General features: G+C 45.8%; 1 protein-coding gene and 1 non-coding gene across 51 annotated transcripts in view; one reads left to right on the top strand and one right to left on the bottom strand.

The window, feature by feature from the left end:
* Positions 1-13,354, bottom strand: part of ARNT2 (aryl hydrocarbon receptor nuclear translocator 2) — a 190,505-nt gene that overhangs the window by 63,906 nt on the left and 113,245 nt on the right. The gene's annotated exons all lie outside the window — the stretch shown is intronic.
* LOC146401601 (U6 spliceosomal RNA) lies at positions 12,329-12,435 on the top strand. The gene has a single exon (XR_014811643.1). It is a non-coding gene; the product is annotated as a U6 spliceosomal RNA (small nuclear RNA).

The raw sequence follows: 13,354 nt of genomic DNA, 5'->3' as shown, positions 1-13,354 counted from the left end.
AATCAGAACAAGGTCTCTATGTAACCCTGACAGCTGTCCCAAAGGCCACTCACTATAGCCTGGACACCTGACTCTCCAGAAGGGCTATCAGTCCCCAGCTCACTTTTATTCCCTTTACTCAGGATAGTCCCTTTACCTGTGATATGACACGTTGTGCAGTTTGGTTATGTAGACTGTGCAGGATGTGCAACAGCAATCTGTGATGGGATGGGAGCAATTACAAACAGGCACATGGAAAGAACCAGTGTCAGCCCCCAGCAGGTGGACTAGAGGACAGTGAATCCTTACAGCGCATAAAAAGAAACAAACAACAGTCCAAACAAGCAAGCAACCAGCAACAACGGCCGCAGGGGAGGCAGCAGTGGGCAGAAAAGCCCTGAGGACATCTTTGCATTGTCCTTTCAATGCCTGTCCAGCCCTGGTCCTCTGTCAGGCCAGCTCTGAACCATCAAGGAAAGATGAGCCTCTCATTTAAGCAGACAAAAATTCTCTGGGATGAAAGATAAGGCAAACAAAATTAGATAATGAACAGCAGCCAGAAGAGAATATTTGCAATATATAATAGACAGAGGATGAATACTTGTAACACTTAAAGACCTCCTATAAGTAAGTAAGAAAAGCACAAGTCATCCCACAGGAAAATGGGCATATACCATGAACAAGCAGCTCACAGTGAAATACAGAGTCGATGCACCCAGGAGAGAGTGTCTCAAGTTCACTAATGAAGACAATCCAATTTAAAATGCCTCATTTCCCCCTAAAACTAAGAGATTGGATAAACTTACAAAAGAATAAAAATATTCAGAGTTGGTAGGAGAATGGGAAAATGGACACACATCCTGCCTTGCAGGGAATTTGATAATATCTATTAAAATGTACTTGTATCGTCCCTATTCCACTTCTCAGATTGTCCTACAGAAACACCAGCCCTCATGAGTAAAGAATCACGTGCAAAGACATCCACTTTGGTACCCTTTGCAAGAGCCCCAACCTGGAAACAATCTTAAGGTTCCCACTTGTGGAAATAACGGATGGAATATTACACAGCCATTTAAAAGCATGAAGTAGTGCTGTATGTACTAACCCAGATGACGTTCATGAAAAGTTCTAAAAATAACCCAGGCTGTGTAGCAAATTATACATACAACATGAGATCCATTTTTTTTAATGTATAGAAAAATATCGAACACCCATGACCAAGTGGGATCCATCCCAGGATCACAAGAGTGGTTCAACATATGCAAATCAATCAACGTCATACACCATATTAACAAAAGAAAAGTCAAAAACCACATGGGCATCTCAATAGATGCAGAAAAAGCATTTGACAAAGTCCAACATCCATTCATGATAAAAACTCTTACCAAAGTGGGTATAGAGAGAACATATCTTAACGTAATAAAAGCCATTTATGACAAACCCACAGCAAATATAATACTCAATGGAGAAAAGCTGAAAGCCTTCCCACTAAAATCTGGAACAAGACAAGGATGCCCACTTTCACCACTTTTATTCAGCATAGAAAAATGTCTAGAATAAGAGACACTGGAGTGTTATCCACTGGTTTTTGGGGGAAGAACCAAGGATGGAAAGAGAGACTTATTTTTTCCTTCATAACCTATTAAAATTTTAAAAACGGGTTTACAGAAGAATTTTACTTTATTTTTCAAGATTTTACAGATCTAAATTTCTTTAATAAAGATGGGCTATTTTTTTATTGTAATAATAATAAAAAGATGGTAGGAAAAAAAAGTCTGGCCCATGATGTAAGGCATTTAAAAAGCTAGGCTTCATCTACCTGGGAAAGGTTCTCCGTTTGCTTCTCCAACACTGTCAGAAACATGAGCGTGGTGTTCTCCAATTCAGACCTTCGAACTCTGCCCCTGATTACCAAATTGAGGGAAAAACGTGCACGATGCTGGAAATTTAATTCTCAAACATCTGGCTGAGAGGCAGCACTTCTTTCCAAATTAACCGCCGTCAAATCATGAAAATTAACATGCATCTTCTTTGGCCTAAAGGGAAAGCTGTAAATGAATATTTTCTGTATAAACTTGGACTCAGAAGACAGAGCTTCATTTCAAATAGTAATCTGTAAACAAAGTTAGCTAAGGGGCTGCAACGATAAAGCCACACTGAGATGCAGCGGGGACGGCAGGGGGCACGGCAGCCGCCCCTCTCTAGCCTTCGACCTCACCACGGGTATGGAGAGGATGGGCCACGAGGCCCCCAGCACCCCCACCCACAGTGGGACCCTTGAGTCCGTGTTATCTTCCCTGACAGAGGAGGCAGACTTCAGCAGAAAACAGTGGGCTGTGTTCCAAGGCAAGGGAAATTACGCTGAGCCTCTCCTCCGCTCTGTGGCTTAGCTGTGGCGCTGCACTGCTATTTTTAGCTTTTGGTTATAAAAGTTTGGAGATACATGACATGCTCCATGGGCTGGCTCCCTGTGCAGCCCTCCCACCCCCATTGCCAGCATCTAGAAGCTACAAATCCTCTTGTGCAGAATGGGCATCTGGGAGGGGGGCTGCCATCCCACAGCAGTCCACCTGTCACCCATCCCTGCTCCAGGGCTACTGGGTCGCTCCCACTTCCCATCACCGACTTCCCATCACCATCCTTCTGACCTGGCTGGCACCCAGAGTTCCTCCATGACTTAAATTCTGCCAGCTCATCACTCACCATAGCCTGTGCCCCCAGCAGCCCCGTGTCCCTATTCTGCTGTCACCTCCTACCACCCTCAGAATCTGGCTAATTCCTGCTCCATATCAGGTCTCCCCCGACAAAGATCGTGCCCTTGATCATTTTTCCCAACAGCTCCCAAATAAGTTCCTGACAGTTCCTGGGAACTGTATTCTTTGCAACTGAAGACTGGCGCCCCTGGGCGTCTACCTCTCAAGGACTCTGTGATGCAGCCGCTTCTGTGGCGCCTCCCTGACTGTGACTCCTCCACAGGAGAGGCTGCTCCCTTTCTCCTTCAGCCCTGGTCACTGGCCCCTGGTCCGTGATGGGCCCATGATCACGGGCCCTCGGGCCTCCTGATGCTGCCTTCACACGGCCTTCCCATTACAGGTGCTCAGCCATCTCTTCTTCCAGCATGTACTCCTGCCACTTTTTCTTCTTCGGCCCTGCCTCCCCCTGACTGTGTCTACCCTATGGCTACTTTATTCTGGCCAAAGCACAACCTGGACCATACTTCAAGCCCCTTTTTCCCAAAACCTCCAAGGCCTCTCATGGGTCACCAGTTTCAGGGCTGTTCATTCCATTGGGGAAACTGAGTTCTAGTGAACACTCCCTCGAAGGCACATCTCAGAACCCGTTTTGGTGCAGCTCATCCAGGTAAGAATCTGGACATGGCAAAGAGATAAGTGATACAAAGGGCACAGCTTTCTGATGGGAGAATAAAATAACTTTCTGCTACAGATTGGCTGAGCTCTCCTTCCTGCCTCTCCCGACCCTCACGGATACTAGTCAGGTTCTTAACCCGCTGAGCCACAATGGGAACTCCCCCACATTTTTTTTTTAATACTTGAAATGAGGGTTACAAGACTCTCTGGGAATTAGAGACACAGGTGTCACTCAGTGAGTTCACTGAGTGGCAAAAGTGGCTCCAGGAGAGAACCCTTTAAAGGGAACATGGTGGTCACGGCACCGACACCGACAGACAACAAGCCTATGGACTCGAGTGGCCTGCGGGGGATTACGGGCTCCAGGACTGCAGTGAAGTGGCCAGAGGAGTCCCAACTCAGGAACCCTGACTCTACTGTTTACTGACCGCAGAGCCTGAGGCCTCTGAGTATCAGGAAACGAGAATAGTCATTGTTATGATCTGTGAAATAGGGACAAGTGCAGCTCTGTGGGCATCAGATGAGAAAGGAGAGAACCAGCATTTAGCACATTTAGCACTGTGGGGCCCAATATGTCCAGCTCTTGTTTTCGCTCTGATGCTGCAAATGCCATCCCTGGCATTGGTCAAAAGACGCAGAATCATCTCCTTTCTGAATTGGCCTCTTGTGGCAGCTGAGCTCCGCCAGGCTGCAGGCTTCCCATGCTGGGTTTGGGCTGTGATCAAGGTCACGGGAGAGATGTTGGGGTCAGCAGAGAGCAGGGCCCTCCAGGGTAGCAGCTCCCTCTGCAGAGAGGAGGGGCTGGCTCGGGGCAATGCTCAAGGTGCTCTTTGACTCTGACATTTTGGGTTCAAACATCAGGTGAGAGTTTGGCCATGCAATCCATCAAGATTGAGATACTTTCTGAGCACCTGCTAAATGCCTGACAGACTTGGGATTCAGCCTGCATGAGACCAGGTCCTCCCCTCAAGGAGTTCACTGGCTGGTGGGGGAAGAGAGAGAACCAGATCGTTACAGTGCCATGTGGTTAGTGTTAGAACAGAGAAGCGAACACGCTGCTTTGTGGAAGGGCGCGTGGCCAAGGCTGGATGCCAGGGCCAGGAGGAACGGTGTCAGAAGGCAGCGCTTCCTGGCAGGAACTGCAACATTTATCAAAGTGGTTTTTAATAGGAACAGGATAATTCTAGCCATTCCAACAGATTTCAATGATTTCCTAATTGGTTTCACAAGCCCATTTTGCACTACGTTAAATTACCTTCTCTTTGGAAACGCTCTTCACCAATGCCAGGTATAAATAAATCCTGAGGAATATCAACAACACGCAAGTGTAACTGGAAACTGCTGTTTGGGATGGAACGTGGCATTGGGTCGAGAGGTTTCCTACCAAGGGTTGCATTAACCCTGTGCAAACACTCACGGGAAGCCGGGCTGTTTGTCAGTAATACCGGGTGGAGTCTGTCCCGGGACTCACAACTTCCCATGGGAATTAAGACACAGTTTTCCATTTGACCGCACACGGAGTGGGGGAAGGGAATAAAACAGCCACTTCGTGCTGCGTGCCATTCAGGCCACTCGTTCACAGCGTGTTTTCAAAGGATTCTCTGAGGAAAATTAATAAGTTTCAGGGAAAAAAATGATTCTCTGGCCAAATGCATTTGGGAAACATAGTTTAAACAAAGATAAACAGGTTTCATCACCGCAGGGCTTCTCAGAAAACATGCAACTTTGGAGGACGAGTCTCTAGGGGAGAGAAGGGCACCCAAATTATTGACCAGAAAATGCTTTTTTCATGGTGTATCCCTGGGGACCGTGATCTTGGAATATACTTTGCTCAAGGCTGTCCTGCAGGTATTTTGCCTTGCAGGGTTCCTGCGGGTGATCTTAATGAGCTGGATTCCCCGCTTTGCGAAGCAGAGCTGAGAAGCACACCTAGTGCGTTTGGCTCAAAGAGCAAACTGAGACTGCTTGAGGAACTCCCCGACCCTCTCAGATCTCTCTGGAAATGACCAGCGTCTGAGATAGGAGAAGGGGACGTCAATCCTGGAACCCAGGAAGAGTGACCTTAACAGAGTAGCAACTGTGGGAAACTTTTGGGCAAAAATGGGATGGAGGGTAGAACTGACTCAGCTACAATTCTCTGTACATGAAGGAAAATGGACTGTGGGAGTTCCTGTTGTGGCTCAGCAGTAACGCACCCGACTAGGATCCATGAGGGTGCGGGTTTGAGCCCTGGCCTCGTTCAGTGGGTTGAGGATCGGGTGTTGCTGTGAGCTGTGGTGTAGGTCACAGATGCAGCTTGGATCCTGTGTTCCTGTGGTTGTGGTGTAGGCCGGCAGCTACAGCTCCAATTTGGCCCCTAGCCTGGAGACCTCCATATGCCATGGATGTGGCCCTAAAAAAAAAGCAAAAAAAGAAAAGGGAGTATGTACAAGGCCCCCAGCAGGACTGACTTATGAGCTTGGAGCTACTCTGGTTTGACAGAATGGGGACAAGTCTCAAGAGAGAGCAAATGTCAACTCCATACCTCCCGGGAGGCAGCAGGGCGGCAGAACGCCTGGGTGTCCCATCAGGGTTGCCTATGACGTTAGTCATCTCCCCACGCCGCCACTGACCCCCATCCGCAGAAAAGTGAACTCCTGGTCAGGTACGAGCAAAGCAGAACAGTCCTCTCTGCCCTTTTGCAGAGCCTGAAAGCTCCTCCTAGAATCCACATGCTCAAATGGAACCAACTCCAACTCTCAACAATGGGCAACCACACAGCGACCTCTCTGAGGTGAGCTGCCTGGACAAAGTCTCTCCCGTGTCTCATCTGTAGAATGGAGGTGATCACAGTGCCTGGGCCTCATCAGGGGTGTTTTGAAAATGGAAGCATAAGGCAGGTAAAGGACTTTGGACACAGTGAGCACTCACAAATGAAAACGGCAATCAGTTCAGCTCTGCCCTCATCCACCCTACTCCCTATGCCTATAAAGCATTTTTTTTTTTTTTTCATCTCTTGAGGGCCGTACTCATGGCATATGGAGGTTCCCAGGCTAGGAGTACTAATCGGAGCTACAGCTGCCACCCTACACCAGAGCCACAGCAATACGGGATCCGAGCCACGTCCGTGACCTACACCACAGCGCATGGCAACGCTGGATCCTTAACCCACTGAGCAAGGCCAGGAATTGAACCCACAACCTCATGGTTCTTAGCCAGATGCATTAACCACTGAGCCACAACAGGAACTCCCAAGGCATTTTTTCAACTAGCGAACTTTGACCTCTCCCTTATGCTTCTGTTTCCGCTAAATGTCACTCTCTCTTTGCCTGTTAGGCTTTGGAGAGAGAAGCTGACCTTGACGGTGCTAGCAGGTGGGCTCTCCCTCCTACGTGCTTCCCCTGTGGATGTCTCTGGGGACCCCTGATCCTGGGCTTTGCAATGACCTGCAGCCTATCCGACTTCTCCACTGCACTGTGAGCTCCTTAAGGGTGGGCACTATATCAGACTCACCCTGGGGTCCTCAGGACTTAGCAAAGGCAGGTGCTCAGAAAGTGTTTACTGTAGGAAATAGAAGAGTGGCTTTGCCCTGCCTGAGAAGGAGGACAGAAGACTCTGCCTACCGCTATTCTCCATCTCACAAGCTATGTGCAGGGCTTTGCTATCTGACTAGGATGTCAGAGTGAGGTCCTGAGCAGGAGCCCGAGTCCAATATGCACAGGCAACCCTGGGCAGGACAGAATGGCTGAGGGCGGGAGAGCACAGGGATCCAGCCCTTGCCTTGCGGTGGGTGGATGGCTTCAATACAGACATGCAGCTTTTGGAGATTTTCAAATGAAGGAAAAAAACACACATACTCTGTTCAACAGTCAAACTTCAAGAAGCGCAGGCTGTTGTAGATGAGCTCATGGCAGGGCTGAGCTGTCTGCCGAAGTGACAACGCTGGCCTGACCACTGCTCGTTCGCGCCAAAACCCCCAAATAACCTCAGGCCTCTGGCATGCTGTGGCTGAGGCTTACTGAAAGTCTAGCAGCGCGGTGAAGAGAAGCATCGCCTCACCCATGAGAAAGCACGGGAGGCGCCAAGAACCGAGCCCCTTCCTGACCAGGATGGTCCGGTGGGAGGGAACCGGATCTTGGCCAAGCGCCCCCTCTGCTGGGGCAGACCTTGGCTCTCCTGTGCAGACACACGGCCAGTTAATCAGAGATTTTTCCATGGATTGTTCGATGATGAATGAAGCACATCAGATGATGAGTACTGGAAAAGAGGCCTCTGTCAAAGAAATGGCTTCTGGCTCAATGCTGAATGCCGGTCTGTGACATGCACGGTGCCAGGGTGATGACAGTGGGGTCACTGTCATATCTTCAGAATTTCAAAGTTTCCCTTGGACCCCGGACATACCTCACAAAATGCAAAATGCAACCCATCATGGGTGATTCCTTCCTCATCTGCAGGGATTTCTTCTTTACTATGTTTCACACACAGTGTCTGCTTCTTTGGACTGAAGGCTTAGACAAGGAAACTTTGGAACTCTGTTTTACTCTTTAGTCACACCCATAAATATTTTACTTTTGTTTATTTTTGGTCACACCCATGGCATGCAGAAAATCCTGGGCCAGGGGTCGAATCCTCACAGCAGCGACCTGAGCTGCTGCAGTGACAATGCCAGTTCCTTAACCTGCTGAGCCACACGGAAACTCCACACCTTCAAATTTCTTAAATGACATCTGTACAGTATAAAATGCTCTGAGACTAATTGGGAAGGCCACTGTATACTAGAAAGGACTTCTGGAATACGACAGAATTTCTTGCGACATGATGGTCTGGTGCAGAGTCAGCAGGCATCAGGTCGAACCTTGAGTTCACAACTCATCGGTTCAGGAATAAGCACACGTGTTGCAAGCAGGTTGTGAAAGAATTGTTTATGAGGCCCTTGTTTGCCGTACAAAGTCTCATCTTTAGAGACTTCCAAGGTCGCCTGTAGATATTTTTAGCAACTTTGGTGATTAGGCATCTTCATACTTTCTAACCAAGTCATTGTTTATAATTAAGGAGCTTGAGCCCAAGAGCAAGCAGGGGCAGCATTCCTCGTGAACATTTACGAGGCATCATTTAGACATTAAGGGAGTTGCTGTCCCAATGCTCCAGTTCCATGACCTTATTATAGGGTAAGAGTGCCAATGACCTCATTTTAGCCACCTCATCTAGGCCAGAAGACTGTCTCCACCATCTCAAAAGATTTCTGGGAAAAGGGGATTCTATAAACATCTTCGGAAATTCTGGCAAGAAGTTCTTTCACATACTCATCCCCTCAGGTCAACTATTTCTTTTGTATAAGCAAGACTGCTTCTTTCTTTCCTTTCTTCCATCCATCCATCCATCCATCCATCCATCCATCCATCCATCCATCCGATGTGCATGAAATACATTCTATGTGCCAGGTCTGAGCTAAGCATTTTTTCATTGAGAAAAATGGAACATGCACTTGGTCTTGAGATCTAAATGTAACTGCTAAACAATGTGTTGTGATACATGCGCAAAGAATGGAGTTATCCATCAATAAACAGCATTAATAGCCAGGGAACAAGGCACGTCAGGTCAGGATCCCGGAGGCACGATATTATCATCATGTGTGGATACAGGCTTGTTTTCCAGAACCTCTATCTTCACAGAGTCACAACTAGGACAACAACAGAACCAAACCAAACCAAACCAAACCCAAATCCAAACAAAAATGGCACAAATTTCTGAATTCAGTGCAAACCACTCAATCTAATTGTCTGGAATGCTGTTTAGAAAATTCAGATTGATTTCCTAAAAATGTCGTTTTTTCTGATTATGAAAGTCATGTAAAAATTTGGAAAACGTGCAGTTCCCCAGTGGCCTTGCAGTTGAGGATTCAGCATTGGCCCTGCCGTGGCTCAGGTTTGATCCCTGTCTCAGGAAATTCTGCATGTCACAGGCACAGTAAAAAAAAACTGGAAAAGGCAACAGCGAATAGAGAAGAAAAGGGTAACCAATAATCTACTAAACAGAAATAACAATGATTAACACTTTATAATATTCTATATTATTAATATTCTACGAACAATTTTTCAATGCACAGATACACCACTCATTTATAATTTAAAAATACAATTGGGGTCATGACGTTTACGTTGTATAACCTGTCTCTCTTTTCCAACACTTCTTTGCACTTTGCTTCATTCTTAAAAGTCTTTTGAAAGCATGCCCATTTATCAGTTGTCCAATGTTCTATCATACAGAGGTTTCATGCTATTTTTAGCCAATTCTTTGTTATTGAAATTTCAAATAATTCATTTTCACAATTGTAAATAATGTTTAAGAGTTTCCGTCATGGACAGCAGAAATGAATCCCACTAGGAACCATGAGGTTGCGGGTTCAATCCCTGGCCTCTCTCAGTGGGTTAAGAACCCGGTGTTGCCATGAGCTGCAGTGTAGGTCCCAGACGCAGCTTAGGTCTGGCATTGCTATGGATGTGGTGTAGACTGGCAGCTGTGGCTCTGATTAGACCCCTAGCCTGGGAACCTCCATATGCAGCTGGCGCAGCCCTAAAAAGACAAAAAGACAAATAAATAAATAAATAAATACTATTTAATCATACACACATCTCTGTTTTTTTTTTTTTTTTTTTTTTTTCAGGGCCACACCTGCAGCATATGGAAGTACCCAGGCTAGGTTTCTAATTAGAGCTACCACTGCCGGCCTATACCACAGCCACAGCAACACAGGATCCAAGCCACATCTGTGACCCACACCACAGCTCAAGGCAATACCATATCCTCAAACCACTGAGTGAGGCCAGGAATCGAACCCACATCCTGACCGATACTAGTTGGGTTCTTCACTTGCTGAGCCACAACGGGAACTCCTCTAATTAATTCCTTACGGCAACTTCCAGGAAGTATAATTCCTATATAGTAAGGAATGCACAGTTTAAGACACTTAATATTTCCTCCCAAGTTATTCGTACTGATTTATTTATTTATTTTTGTCTTTTTAGGGCTGCACCAGTGGCATATGGAGGTTCCCAGGCTAGGGGTTGAATCAGAGCTACAGCTGCCGGCTTACACCATGGCTATAGCAATGAGGGATCTGGGCATCTTCAACCTACACCAAAGCTCACAGCGCCAGATCTTTAACTCAATAAGTGAGGCCAGGGATTTAACCCACAACCTCATGGTTCTTACTCAGATTTGCTTCCACTGCGCCATGATGGGAACTATTTGTGTTGTTTTATATTCCTATCAGGAGAGGATAAAAGTGTCCATTTTTCTGAACCTTACAAATATTGTGTATTTGCTTTATTTTTTTGCCCTTTGATAGGATGAAATAAAATTATTTTAACTGGCAGTTCTGATTAACAGGAGGCTGAATTTTTTCCACATGCTTAGTGTGTGTATGTATTCATATTTGTATATATACTTAAAGCCCTAGTCACAGCTTTTGCTCATTTCTCCCTATTAAGTTAAAATCTGCCTTTTGGTAACTTGCTTCTTTTGGTCCAAACTGTGCCTTCTGGAACTAAGCAAGTATAATCCCTCCTTCATATGACACCCCCTCAAATACTTGAAGACAGAAATCATGTCTTGCTTTTTCCAAGATAAACACTCCTGGTTCCTTCAACCATTTCTCATGTGGCAAAGTTTCAAGGGCGGGTGATGAAGACTTAATGCATAACAAGTCCTATGGCCCCTCTTACCCTGTACACTCAGTACTCTCGGGCACAGAACTCCATGTGGCCCCAGCAAAGCTGGCCCTGAATCACCCTGGCGGACTCTCTGCATGCAGCCACTTGCCCACACCTTGAGTCTCAGCCTCCTTCCTCTTGCCCATCCCAAGGATAACAGGAGTGAGTCAGTCTTACCAAGATGGTGGCATTTCTTGTGACACAGAATTGGAGATTCTTTTTTTTTTTTTTAATAATTTTTAAAAATTTTCCCACTGTACAGCAAGGGGGTCAGGTTATCCTTACATGTATACATTACAATTATATTTTTCCCCCACCCTTTCTTCTGTTGCAACATGAGTATCTAGACAAAGTTCTCAATGCTATTCAGCAGGATCTCCTTGTAAATCTATTCTAAGTTGTGTCTGATAAGCCCAAGCTCCCGATCCCTCCCACTCCCTCCCCCTCCCATCAGGCAGCCACAAGTCTCTTCAGAATTGGAGATTCTTGTAACGCAGAGTTGGAGCTCAAGTAAAGTGGTAGAAAAAGAGCACTTTGAGGCCAGAAACAGGAAGAAGGATTTGCCTGGTATAATGAGAATGCTTAGCTCCAATGAGGAAAGCATCAGGGACATGGTCTCTTATCTCAAGGGGCTAAATTCAGCAGTGGCTCTATTGTGGGCCTCATCCAGGAAGACTCTCCTGACCCCAGGGCAGGTTAGGGACCTTTCCTCCGTCCCCAGGGTCCACTGCCTGCCCACATTCTACAGGAGTCATCTGCATACATGTTGATGTTGGTTCCCCACCAACACGCCTGTGCTTCCTGAAGAATGGGCCATCACATGTACTCAGTGAACTGAGCCGCAGCTGGAAATCCCTCTCCAGGCTGTCCATGTCCCTTTGCTCTTATTCGTTTCTCACTGAACACCTTCCAATAACAAATCTGTTGTCTCGTGTGCTTTGAAACCTCATAGATTCCCCTGGACAATGGACATGGGCATCTAAGCCAGTGATGAGGCCATCCCAGGGAATTAAAGAATTGCACCTAACACATTGGCTTCTGAGAACTCTTCCTGAAAACCCTGGGTCTGATCAGTTCTATCGTACCTTCAAGACTATTTATGGAACTACAAAGCTGAGGTTCAGGCTCTGGACCGTGTGAAGGTTATCAAGGCCTTCTGAGTCCCAGCCTTTAAGCAAGCACTACCTTGACAATTTTGTGCATTATGGTTTAAGTAGAAAAATATTTACAAATAAGATATAAATAAAACACAGCCAACTTTGAACAAGATTAACATAAAACCTCACACTAGTGCTTGGTTCAGCAGCACATATACTAACACTGGAATGATACAGAGAAGATTATCATGGCCCCTGCGCAAGGATGACATGCAAATTCATGAAGCATTCCATATTTTTAATGAGATCCTGCTGAGTAGCATTGAGAACTATGTCTAGGTACTTATATTGCAACAGAACAAAGGGTGGAAAAAATGTATACATGTAAATGTAACTTGGCTCCCATGCTGTACAGTGGAAAAATAAATTAATTAATAAAAAAACCTCACACTAAAAGCCTGTTTACCTCAGCTCCTATTGCCTGATACATCATGTGTAGACTTCAACAAAGATTTACAAGGCATGTTAAAGGGCAAGAAAAAAAAACACATCTTGGAGACAACATAAACATCAGAACAAGACTCAGATATGGCATGGATTTTGAAATGACTAGACTGAGAATTTAAAACAACTATCATTAATATGTTAAAAGCACTAATGGAAGAAGCAGGCAAAAGCAAGAATAGATGGGTAGTGTAAGCAGAGAGATGGAAACTCTAAGGAAGAATCAAAAGGAAATGCTAGAAATAAAAAAATTTCTAACAAAAATAAATGCCTTTAATAGATTCATCAGGAGACTGGACACAGCCAAGGAAAGACTAAATGACCTTGAAGATATGTCAACTGAAATTTCCAAAACTGAAAGGCAAAGAGAAAAAAAAAAGACTAAAAAACCCAGAACAGAAAACCCCAGGATGTTCCTGTTGTGGCTTATTGGAAACAAGCCCGACTAGCATCCATGAGAATGCAGATTCAATCCCTGGCCTTGCTCAGTGGGTTAAGGATCCAGCATTGCTGTGAGTTGTGGTGTAGGTTGCAGATGCAGCTTGGATCCTGTGTTACTGTGGCTATAGTTTAGGCCAGCAGCTGCAGCTCCAACTTGACCCCTAGCCTGGGAACTTCCATATGCGGCCTGTGTGGCCCTAAAAAGAAAAAAAATACCCCCACACTCTAGTCTAATTTCAAAAGATGTACAGGTAATTGGAATACTGAAAGGATA

The sequence above is a fragment of the Sus scrofa genome, chromosome 7, assembly GCF_054392235.1.
Source record: "Sus scrofa isolate SSC_HxYL_T2T_F1_AM1 chromosome 7, Sscrofa_HxYL_maternal_Yorkshire_Landrace_v2.0, whole genome shotgun sequence".
NCBI lineage: Eukaryota > Metazoa > Chordata > Mammalia > Artiodactyla > Suidae > Sus > Sus scrofa.
This window is presented reverse-complemented; position numbering and strand designations above follow the sequence as displayed.